The sequence below is a fragment of the Anomalospiza imberbis genome, chromosome 2 (genome assembly GCF_031753505.1).
Source record: "Anomalospiza imberbis isolate Cuckoo-Finch-1a 21T00152 chromosome 2, ASM3175350v1, whole genome shotgun sequence".
Taxonomy (NCBI): domain Eukaryota; kingdom Metazoa; phylum Chordata; class Aves; order Passeriformes; family Viduidae; genus Anomalospiza; species Anomalospiza imberbis.
Window position 1 is genome coordinate 37,656,084 of NC_089682.1, and position 12,932 is coordinate 37,669,015.

Below are 12,932 nucleotides of genomic sequence, written 5' to 3' on the forward strand. Positions count from 1 at the left end.
ATGTATAACACATACTCTATTGCATTTAGTCTAGGTATCTTTAGCCCTATACATGCCTTAAATTTGTAGACTCATATCTTGACATAGATTAAAAACTACATGGGAGGTCAATTTTTTTTTTTTTTTTCTGATGAGAAGTATTGAAATAAACTGGATTTTTTTTTAATAATTAAAAGACTGATATTTTTAGAATTAAAAGACTGATGAAAACATGAATAACAAAGGCTGGCAGTTATTTGTCAGAACAGAACATTCTGCTAGTAAAGTAAGGGTGGGATAAAAATGCATTGTTTTCCATTAGTATTTTGCAGGTGATGTGTGGTGTTCTGTATTTCCCTTCCTTCCCTTTCTTCCCTTTCTTCCCTTCCTTCCCTTCCTTCCCTTCCGTCTTTCCTCCCTTCTTGCCTTCCTTCCCCTTTCCTCCCCATTCTCTTTTTGCAAGGAGAGGCAGAAGGTATGGTCTGCCTCTGTCCAGAGATGCTGCTAATTATACACCAAACTGCCCAGTTAAGAGTCTGCAAGATCTTCTGTATTCATTTCTGTGAATTCCACTTGCAGAGGAATCTGTGTTTCCTACTTCTCCAGCCCCAGGCTGATTCCTGGCAAGCATTGCTGACACTGAACTGGTTTCTGCAGTAAAAGAGAGCTGTTTGATGGTACTCAGGGCCCATCAACAGTTTTCATAAGGAATAGCCTGGAAAACTACAATATCCCAGTTACTTCATGCAATCTTATCTCCTTACATATTTTGTTTAATAAGAGCTTTGGGACTTGTACTCATTTTCCCCTGTATTTCCTCATAATATAGTGTGGTAGAATTTATCAGAAGTTCCAGGCAGCACCCTGCTTGAAATAATTTATAATAGTACTTCACACTAGGGAGTTCCTGCTTGCAGATTCCAAAACAACTTTTTACAAAAGAAGTGTTAATACCCACGTGTTACTGGGAGAAAAGTGAGGGAAAATAGGTTTATTATGCAGTCACAGAATGTGTCAAGGCAAAAGCAAGGGGCAGAGTCAGCACCACCTGACTGACTCTCTCCTGATCACTCTTGTCTCTTGTTGGTTAAAATGCTGGTGGCATTTGCAGAACTCCTCCTCTCCTCCTGTGCTACAGTCAGGGCTCAGTGCATTTCCAAATGTTGGATGGGAAGGGGGAAGGCTTGGAAATCCCTGCTTACACCTTGCCATTTCCATTTCTTCTTGTAATAACCCACAAAAGATTCATGCTACAACAAAAGTGAGGTAGAATATGTGGCTGTGGAGTGCTGCAACAGCCTGACCAAGAAATGGATAGGATGTCACTCACGAGGATGTAACTTCCAATACTCATATATCTTCTGTTTACCTCCCTCTCAGTGATTTACTGTGTAACATCTCCCCACCATATATCTGTAGGGAGCTCCTCTGCTCACCTTGGTTTCTGCCTCTCGAGACACCGCCCTGCATGATGACAAGCTTCAGAGAGAAATGACTGCTGTCCATAAACCCAGCCATCCATGCTCTACATTGCATTACCCAGGGCCCAGGGGAGCTCTATACGCAGGTAATTGCTGATGACAGAATCCACTTAGAGAAATGGCTGTTGTTGGTCTGTTTATTTGCATACAGAAGTATCTGTAAAGCATCCCATTATTCCATTCTCTTATACTTTTTCCGACAATCCTTCTCTGAGGACAGAACTATAAAAATTAGTCTTAAAAAAAAGAAGTGAAGTAGCTGTAAGAATTTTGTTTATTCTTAAAAAATAAAAGTTTCATTTCTTACTGTGTAAATAGAAATAAGTGAGAAGTGAGAGAGACTAGCATTGAAATCAGAAAAAGTGATTATTTAATTTTGCAGAGCATTTCAATATTCTGCTTTGGGCAAAATATGTCATTTTAATTCTCTGTGAAAGGAAAGAGAAATGTGGACTCTGGGAGCACTCTGTCTCCAGCACAGGAGGAGTCCACCTGATGTTTTTCCCCAGAGCCCTGATTTAGTGAAGCTTCAGGAACATCTACTCTGTCTTCTTAGCAGCCATTTGGTGAAATTCTCAGGGAGTAGTTTGCTGTCCAGCAAACTCCCTCTAGCACCATGGCAAAGTTGAAATATCATCTCTGCATCTCATTTAAAGTTCAGGAAAACAGTAAATTCTGGTTAATAAAAAAAAAAAATTCCTTATTCAGACTTGCTACAAAAAAATATGGCTTTGTATGTTTAGTTAAGTTTTACAACCAAAGTAGTGCTGCTTTGCACCAGACTGTATAAATTGGTATTAGTGGATCACAAACTGCTTCCAGACAAACAAGCCTTAGAGTGTATAACTGCTCTGGTAAAAAAAAAAAAAAAAAAAAAAAAAAAAAAAAAAAAAAAAAAACTTGTGTAGAACCTCTATGCCATTCACACCAGTTCAAAGGATTTGTCAGGGTGAGAGTGGGTAATAAGAGACAGGTCTAGGGAATGCAGTTATTTCTTCTTTCTGGAGTCTGACCTCCTGCAGGAAAATGGACAAATACTACAAAGCTGCTTTTGTTCCTCACTGCTTGGAGCAAGGGAAAAGACTTGAGAAGTGTGGACTTCATTTTTAAGAAATGTATAATTATTTTTCGGGAGATGAGGGAAGAAGCTTTCAAGTCCTTCAGGGTATTCAGGAAGAATACCAAGCCTGCTTACCTGTAAGTCTTTAATTTCTAATGTGTGTAGAAAGCAGGAAGATTATAGTTTCAATAAAAGCTGCAGGCCTTTTCCTTCCCTTTATCTCATCTATTTTAGATGTTTCTCAGTGGCATGTGATTCAATTAATGTCATTCAATGAGGCAATTTAACACTTCCTTGCCAGGCTGAATTCTGAGCTTTATTTCCAGTTCCTTGTTCTTGAAGGCTTTAAGTGACACTGCGAATTCTGCACAGGTGCTGCTGATGTCCATTATTTACAATAGGTGCTGGAGATATAAACTTTTTTTCCTGCTAGGCTATGTTCTTTCTAGTTGGTCCTCTTATTCACTGCTATTAAGCAGACAGTTACCTAGTATTTCTGAGAGAAATTACCATTTTAGTTTAAAAGCCTTGGTTTGTTGTGTTTTATTTCCATTGATGTTGTCACTGTAGCTCTGGGGAGAGTGTTTGCTACATGCCCCTCGTGCCCCAGAAAAATATACACAGCAACAACAACTATGTTTACCTTTACTGTGTAAATAAGGCTCTTTATTCTTAATAAATGGAATATGAACAAAGCTTTGGACTACAGAGTAATTTACTCTGCATACTAAACATTTTTGAGGTAAGTCAAAGTAGGCATGAAATAGAATGTGAATATAAGCTTCATCCTTTTCCTGGATACCTTTTTGCTGAACTTAGGCTGCAAATACAAGACATTTTGCAAGGCACTGAAGGAATGCAGTCAGTTCATGACTAAATAGGACTGCTCATCACAGCTGGCTGGCACAGATATTCCAGTCTGGAGATGTTTTAGGTCTCTTGAAGGTCTTTTGGTTCTCTCTTGGCAAGGGAAAAAAAAAACCCAAAAACAAAACACTTTTGGAGCTGTGTCTGTGAGGGAGCAAAGCTGCAGAAGCTGCAGTTTCCAGGTCAAGAGCCCTATAAGCACCAGGAGAGTGCTTTGAGCCTAAAAATTTGGAATTTTCAGTTTTGTACTCCTAGCGGAGTGTTGCTGAGACACCTACATGGTGAACGTGCAGCAAATATTAGCAAATACTTGAAGTATACAATTATATTTCAGGTTAAAAAGTAAAAATATAAATAATAGTAACTATGAATATCAGTTTGTGATAGGATGTTAAAATGATAGGATTTACTGTTTTGTCATTCTGGCAGCATTCCTGAATTCCACAAGTTTCTGTGCCACTCCTAGCCAGGAGTGGTTAACTCACAGCATTACCTGTTAGCAGCACCTGCTATCAGTACCCAACCTTTCCTGTGTTAACTGTGTAACACAATCACACCTGATAAGGAGCAGATGAGCTGACCTGCAAGATTTCCTGGGGATTGAATTAGTGTTTATTTGATTTTATGTTTATATTTATTCAACCAGCTGTGTGGCCACATCTATTTACTTAACTAGTGAGATGATTTTTAACCTGTGGTTGTTAAATATATTTTGCAGCCCAGCTTTTACCAGGATAGTGGGTGCTGGTTGCTTGCTCTTCTCACTGTACTTAAAATTAATATTAGTCTAAAGTGTGATATGAGTCAAGTAGAACTTGAATATAAAGATGAGAAACTGGATTCTGAAAGCAAGTGAGATTTGAGAGTGAGAACGTGCAGTTGGGTTTCTTACTCAGCATCTAAGCGTGTAATGATTTTGTCCTGTGGCAGCAGTGTGGAGAATCACTTTTATAGGGGTTGCAAGTATATTACTTGTGAGATACTACTTCTTTCCTTTTTTTTTTTTCTTTTTTTTTTCTTTTCTGAAGAAGAAATGTTTATACAGGGGTTATGCTGCAGTCTGCAGGAGATGCAGAATTTTACCAGCCAAACCCAGGAGGATCTGTTGGTCCAGAAACTTGATCTGAAGAAGGGTAATTTTCAGCCAGCAGCTGGAGTGTTTGGGAAGGTGCTTCCAGCTGGGAGCTAATTAGATGCTGCTGAGCCTGCAAGGGCCTCAAGGTGGCAAATGCCACACATCTCATGTCACCAGCACACTCCAGCAGTCCCATCACATGCTCCTGCTCCTCAAAGGGCTCTCTCACATCTGCTTGAGCTGTGGGAATGCTGAAGGCATTTTCCTTCAGCTGTGTTTTTCAGTCTCAAGTATCAGGTGTGGGCCCTGTTCCACTCAGTGTTGCTGCCTCCCATTTTATTGCTTCCCCTGCTGGGTTATGATGGCTTAGAAATAAGTGCTCAGTGGAAGAAGACAGCATTGCTGCAGGGATTTTGTACATGTGAGCATGGAAGCTTACCAAGTGATGCTCATGAGGGGAGCAATACCTGCTATATCCAGCTGTGTCTGTGCTGTTGGATCCTGAGGCCCCTGCAAGCTCAAACATGATTTATGCTGGGTGTCCACACTGCCAATTCTAAGTTGTCAGTGGTCTGTGGCTTGTGGTGTCAAGGCATCCTGGAAGGAGCCTGGGCAGAGGTCTCTGCTGAACACTGGGAATCCCAAAATTGCCAGGTGACAGTGAGAGGGATCACAACATACCTGGCCACAGGCACTGTGATGACTTGATTCTTAATCAAGTCCTTATGACTGGTGGGGAGTGCTTGAGGTAGCACTGCCCCAGCCCTTCATCTTGTTCTCCATGAAAGCTCACCTGAAGCCAGAAACTGAGTCTTGTCCATGCCTGAGCAGACCAGAAGGAAAGGCAATTTGGGTGTAATTTCAAAATGCTTTTTGGGAGAAACTGATGAAGGTTATTGCTTTGAAAGGGAAGGGCTAATAAGACAAAGCTAAATAGAAGCTCAAATTTAAAAGAAAAAAGAAAAAGAATTTGTGACACACATTAACAGAACTGTGTGTTTTGAATTTAGAAGTTAATATGGGACAAAATGAGAGCCCCAGCTAAGCTGCACTCAGGCTGCAGACACCGCTTGCTTAGACTCAACTTGGAGTTGCAGTAGGCACTAGTGGAGATATAAGGCTGTTTTAGCCTAACTGCATATTTAGAAGTTTGACCTAACTTTGAAAATGTAGCTCCCTACAACCAGTTGTATTTTACATACCAATAACACCTGTAAATATTTCAAACAGTTGTATTTTACATACCAATAACACCTCCAAACCTGCAAAAAGTTTGAAGTAGCTTTCTTCATTACTTGAACAGCTCTGAAGATAGTCAAATGGTATTCATCATACCAATTATTCAAGATTCTCCTTGTCAAATATCTTGCAATGGTCTTCATGCAATTTTTTAATTCTTGATTGGCCAGCTTTAGCTGGTTTGGCAGCCCAGCTTTTCAGAAGTATTGAGAGAGAGCAGATCTGTGCAAATATCCGTGGCCATCATAACCATTCAGTTTACAGCCAGCCAGTGCCTGTGAAAACTGCAGATTAAAGACAATCTGTTCTTGCATAGCTGGAACAGCAGGAATTGACTCCATAGGTGGTTGAGCAGCTCTGAGCAATACTAAACTGTAATGAATTTGTTTTGCTGAAAAGAGGTGAAGGCTCAGAGCTACATCTACACAGGACATCCATGGAGCAGAAACTTGTGGGAATACCATGAATTGCCCAGAGACAGAGTGGGATTAGTGTGTGTTTTCTTCTTTAGTACTGCCCCTTTATCACACAAAAACAGTTATTATTTGAGCTGGTTTGGGAATACACTGTATGAATTTTCCATAAGTATTTTCTGTGAATTGGCTTTTGTGAAGTCCAGATACTTTTTTTTACTAAACCCTTTTGAATATTAGATGCTTTGTAAGTGTCCTCCTTTTCTTTTGCCTTGCACAATCACTAGTTTTAGTTTTTGGGCTTTTCCTGATGGGCTTATTACATTTTATAAGATTATTTTTGCAAGATTATTTTCTCCATTCTGTATGAGAGGAAATAGCACTGTAGTTTTTAAAAGAGATGCATTTGAAATTTCTGTGTACTTTATGTTCAACTTAGTGTTTTCTTTAATGATATTAAATATAAGTAATCTCTAAAACATAATTTTATTTCATTGTAGGGGTTTAGATTTTTTTTCTTCCTATTTTGAGGGGGTGGGGTTTAGTTGTTTAGGCAAGTATATTTACAACTCAATGAACTGAATTGAAAAAGAAAAAAAAATTCATCTCCCTTTGGAAAAAGAAGTAACTGATTACTCTTCCTGCAAAGGTTGGGACAACAGCAGAGAAAAATTGGGCCCTTGTGGCGGCTTAGAGTCATTGTGGCCTCACTGGCAGGAGAAAGTGGGGACAACAGCTCTATTCCCACCATTTGTACACAGCAGAAGGAAAAGAGACTCACAAAACCTAGCAGTGTCCCTTATGTTTCAGGTGAAAAGGAACAAATGCTCCCTCTGAAAGGAACTCTTTGGTTCAAAAAAAAAAAAAAATTGGATGCATTTTGAGAACCTTGTAACAGAACAACTAAAATTAAAATTTACAGGATAAAGGTTTGTCTTGTTATATGATTTCTAGCTTTATAACTAGCCTCTTAGAAACTGTACATGAAAAAGACCCAGAGAGTCTACAAGTTAATTAAACTTTGCTCTAGGTTCTAACTTAACAGAGAAATAAGCTGCTAGATTTTTTTCCTAATTAAACATCATTTTCACATTTTACTTATGCAAACCACATTATCATATGTAAGCAACTGAGACTCTTTCCTTAACTCAAAATATTAAAATTTGAAGTATAGAAATGTTTTAATTTAGTAAGACTAAATCCCAATCCAGTCATAGATTTATGTTAATAATTAAGAAATTCCAGGCATTTAATATTAGTAGGAGTTGGATACAGCAAAAGCTTTATTTTTTTAAGAATGTTTAGAAGACAAGTGACCATGTTATTCTTCCAAAAATATTTTAACATGGCATCATGGGGTTTTTTTCCCGAATATTATAATTTTTCTACATAAGAGAAAATAATTTGTGAGGATTTATATGTATATAAATATATATTTGTGAGGATTTACATGTGTATGATGCTAGCTTTATCAGTCTGTTTCAACTTATTTAACACTTGTGCTGTTACGTAGCTATGGGCATAAGAAAGTCTAACTAGCATTTTTTTTTTTTTTTTTTTTTTCTGCTGGGATTTGTTCCACTTAATTATTTTGTACTTCAGTGCAGAGAAAAAGAAAGGTGTCTCCGTAAAGCAGACATTACAAATAGATTATGGGACTGTAATGTAAAACCTCTTTATAGCCAGATTTCATTCATTACTAATCAAAAAGAGATTGTGTGGAAAGAGTGTTTTTAATGCCCTATATCCAGTGGACTTAATCTCATTCTAATTTTGGTGCAAATGCTAAGTTGTTGGCTTTTTTCCCATTGGAAAAAACAGGTGCAAATGAAGAGAGAGAAATCAGCTGCCAGTAAAACTGGTATTTTGAAGATAAAAACCCAGTATGTTTAGTATATCATCATGAGAATTTAGAGCTCTCCATTAGGCAGCTTCCACTAATCATGGCCATTTTTAGAACTCTGAGCAGAAGTTCAGCAAAAAGTAGATATTAGTGCCTTTACTGGGCAGCTTTATCATTTCACTCCTGACCTCAGGCTAGGGAAGTAATCGGGGGAAGAACACAAAAGGTGCAAGAAACTTTGGTTCACAATAAAAGTTTTTTTCCCTTAGATGTGTGGCCTCAGCACATCTTTGCATATCTCACCCTTTAGCAGAGTAATCCCATTCAGCTCCCATCCTTAACAGCTCCAGAGTCCCTGCCTTGAACCCCGCTGTCAGTGGGTAGTGGCTGCAGGGAGCTGAGTCCGGGGACAGCATGCTCACCACCTGTGTTGCTAAGCAGATGGGTTGCTTTATTTCCTACCAGTTGGCACAAAGTGTTCTTGCAGCTCTGGGTAAGGCAGCATTCACTTTCAAGCTTGGCAATACCTGCAATAACCCCCAGTTCCAGAGGAGGAAAGTAGGATCCACAATCAATAATACCTGAGATGGGTGAATGTGGCAACCAACATGATCTTGCTAAAATGAGCACTGAAATAAACTGCTAGATGGATGTGTTGCAGCTGGAGATATAGTGAGCTGTAGTAATTCGGGTAGATGGTGAACTGTGGGGCTTTTCAGTTCATCTCCACACATGGTAGGTAATGACTTCATTCCCAATCTTTGTTCAGATAGTCACTGAGGGAATCAATAGTGAGCCTAGCCCCCAGGTGAAGTGTGTTCACCTTTAAAACATATTTTAAGTGTAGCAGCTGCAAAGTGCTTTAGTGCACAATAACATTTTCCCTGGGTGTCAAAATCAAGTGACTGAAAAGCAGGATAGGCATTGCCAAGGACAAAGGTAACGTTCTATTACTTACATTTATGGCATGTTGCCATTATTTCATTTGCAGCATTAAGGGGAGTAGAGATAGAGCTCTGCATATTTAAATGCAGAACACGTTAAAATGCAGGCTAAAGAGAGCTACTCTATGCTTATTAAATATAGCTGGGTTTTTGAAACATATTTATTGTGAACTGAGTGAGAACATTATTAAAAAGTACCTGTTTGTATGCCATGGGTAATTAACAATAATTATCTTCCTAGTGGTCATTTGAAATATAGCTGACATAAAAAAGAAATTTCACACACATTTAAATTAAAAATTAACTAAAACGCATTTTGAAAGTGACCCGATTTGACATACAGTTATATCTGCCAACAAATACCAAGGCTTACCTAAGTTATCTAGGCTTAAAGAGATACTACCTGTTCAGTCATGCTTGGTTTAATAACAATAACTAAAGATCCCAAACCCTATAGTGTCATACTAGGAAAACACAGTTCTGCTGACCAAAAAAAGCAGCTGGGAGACCTTCATGATATAACCTAATTTGGTTCTATTTGAGAAAGGACCTCAGCAGTTTAAAAAAATACCAGTCATAGAACAAACCTTACTGCATGACTTAGGAGTTTTTGTGAGAGCTTAATTCTCACTGTTTCACATAAGTGCTGGTTCTTCTTGTGCCTGGACAACAGTGCTTGGTAACAACAGTGGAGAGATGCAGTTTTGTTCCCCTGGTAGGTCTTGCTACTCCATGTTTCCAGTGTCCAAGCAAATTGCTTAATTTGGGTAACCTCAGGATTTTTGCCACTTCATCTTCTAAGAGCTTGGGCTCTGTCAGGTGACTGAGATCTCCCTTCATGTGTCTGATCCAAATCTGATGGTTTCTCCAGAATCCATGTACACAGGGAAATAGGAATTGACTTAAAGACTGCATTGGAGACTGCTTTGGGCTTTACCCAGGGACGTGGATAGAGTGGTTGTTGTGACTCTGATGGGATACCAGTTAATTGCTCAAAGTCTATGGCCTCTCAATTGGAGTTGTCAGAATCTATCTCCTAGTGAGTGAAATTTTAAGTAGAATGTATTTTCTTTTATATTTTAGCACCTTCTAAGTCAGGGTAGTTCAGTAATGATGTGTAGAAATGCTCAATTCTAGAAGATTTAAAACCAAAACTGATTTACTGAACTATCCATTTTCCCAGCTCTGATTAAGGGAACACATCCAATTACATAAGTATATTATTAATGTTCATCTGTAGTGTAGTAGAATTAAAATTGCAATGTCTCCCAATCACAGTCTAAACCACGCAGTAATCAAGCATGAATTTAGCAAGTTCATTTTTCCATTATGCTGTTTTCAACACAAAGTTACCATATTAGCATATGGTACCATAACATTGCAGTTCAAACTAGAAGAAAGAAATTCTTTACTGTTAGGTTGGTGAAACACTGGCACAGAGAGGCTGTGGATGCCCCATCCCTGGACACATTCAAAGGCAGGCTGGACTGGGCTTTGAGTACCTTGCTGAGGATGTCCCTGCTCACTGTAAGGGAGTGGGACTATGGAGCTCACCTTTGAGATGCCATGACTCCGGCTTGGGACTGCCCTTATCTTTAATCAGTTTTAAGATGGAAGGTAACAGAATGGGACTGAAAGCCCCTAAACAGTAGCATTTGCTGAAATTAAGAGTAGAAACAGCATATTTAAAAGGCTTGCTGTTTTAAACTTTCAATGCTTTGAATTCTTTCTCCCTCTTCACTCTTGCCCCAATGGGCCATATCAAAACAGGATTAACCTTATGCAACTGCACTGAGTTCAAATCTACAGCACAGTGTCCAGGAGTCTAACCCTGCTGAATTCAAGTTATTATTTTAAGTATGTGCTGCTGTATTTAAACATCAAATTAGGGAGGAGAAAGAAAAGTGAGTTTGGTTGGTTGATTGGCTTTTTTCTCTGTCTCTGTGTGTCAAAGAAAATTTCTTTATAAAATGATGCACTGAAAATAGCAAAAATGCTTAAAGGTTTATCTTTGGAAAAAAAAACAACAAAACAAGTAGTGTCCTTTGCACTGTGCCAAGGTTTAAAAACAATTATTTCTCATTATAAAACTTTTTTCCCCTTTTTTTATTAACTCCATCAACCTTCTTCTTTCTTCAGTCATCTAGTTAAAAATAGACTAAACTGTGCATATCATCCATCCTCTGTCTGTCATTCATGCTTTTATGATATGCATTGCATTGGTAATTTCACCTACTGTAAAATTTTTGGGTTTAACTAAGATTAACTGCACTTCAAAATACTTGCAATGCTAATAATACAGACTGTCCTTACATAAGCAATCTGCTCATTTGTGAGGGTTTTATTTTTTTACAATTTTGTGATCATCTAGGTCTGTTTTTCTCCAACTCACTTGTCTGCACTTGCATTATGCCTCCACTGAGGAGTATTTTCCTTAACAGCAACCATGCACAAAGGAGAGGTATGGTCACAATTCAGAAGATATGAGGCAAGGAACATTACCCTCAAATAGAATCTTTGGCTAAAATCCTGTACACAGCTAAGCCTGAAATGCTTTATTTAAAAGAAAAAAAAATAAAAAAGGAAAAAAGAAAACCAACTAAACATTTAAAGAATGATGTTTTTTATTTAATGGACTAAATTCACTCTACTGGGAAAAAAAAAAAAAAGAAATAAAATCTCTGGTTTTTCTTCTACATTTTGCTACTAGACCATGACTATTCCCTTGCAGTTTATTCTCTATGTCACTTACTAATGTTGTTTTAAAAAAATCCAAACACAGGCAGGTGCTAAACCATTAAATACTAAGTGAAGACATGCCAGATTGCATAACTAATAGCAATGTAAATTGAAAATAATAAGTTAGGGAATATAACTTTTGTATTTTAAGCTTTTGCAAAAGCAGACTTTGACTTACTAAGCACTAATGAGTACTTATGGACTCGTATATTGTTCAGTATTTTTACAACCATGAATATGCATCATGAACTACACAGAAGATCTTACGGGTATTTTATTGGAAAAGAGTAGCTAGATGTTAAAACTTCTATATATAAAAACTTTGGGATTTTTGGGTTTTTTTACCTTTTCCTTATCATTACACCCACAGCAATGGCCCATATTTTCATAGAATAAGGTGAAACAGTTCAAGCAACACATTAACTGTCTGGAGTTTTTCACGCTGTTTTCTGAAATTAACATTTTAAGGTGTTAAAGTTGTTGTTTGGGTTGGTTTGTTTGCTTTCAGAAGAGACAGGCAGGACTGTCCTGCTGCTCCTGAGATGTAATGACATTTGTTCCCCACTCCGACTGTAAGCCCAAACCAATTTTCATGTGGCAGTGGGATCTCCTCCCATTCTGGGTTCACTGGAGCTGCCTGAACCCCCTCTAGGACCTGTAACTCCAAACTTACCATGCCTTGTCCAATCTTTTTCTTACTAATCCTTCTCTGTCAGGTGACTGTAGTAGTCATGATGTACTTGGAGATTCTCTGTTGAGGGCTGGAGATGCTCGCTGAATTATGAACTGGGAGTCCAAGCTCCTGCAGGAAAGTCATGACCCCAAAATAGCCAAAGTGTGGCCTTTTTATTCAACACCAGCTGCTACTAAGAATTAAATTGTAGAGGAAAAAAGGTGGGGGAAGCAGTATAAATGGGTGCTCCCCATTTGCTCCATCAGTAACCAAGAATTGCATTTATTTCAAGAGCAAGTGGAATTTAGCAGTTGGAAATAAGCAGCTGTATTAGTGCTAGTGAAAAGTAGGACATGGTTGTCATTGATTTTTATTGTGAGGTAATGGTGATATAGATGCCTAGGTGGGATCTTGGGGTTAATTTTTATTTCTTTAGGGGAATTTTTGAAAAATAGGAAAACTCCAGAAAGCCTAAGAGTTCAGGGATTTTTTTACATCTTCCAAGAAGATCCAAAAACTTTTCATTAACTTCTGTCATTTCTTCAAAAATATTTGTTTGATTGAAATTATTTTTATGCAATAGATGAAAATTAAAGAGAATTATTTTTAATAAGTTTCT

General features: G+C 38.1%; 1 long non-coding RNA gene across 1 annotated transcript; it reads right to left on the minus strand.

Moving 5' to 3' along the window:
* Positions 1–3,534: 3,534 nt before the first annotated feature.
* LOC137466179 (uncharacterized) lies at positions 3,535–5,107 on the minus strand. Its single transcript, XR_010995038.1, has 3 exons — positions 4,902–5,107; positions 3,881–3,968; positions 3,535–3,661 (listed from the first exon to the last, which is right to left on the minus strand). It is a non-coding gene; the product is annotated as an uncharacterized lncRNA (long non-coding RNA).
* Positions 5,108–12,932: the final 7,825 nt, after the last annotated feature.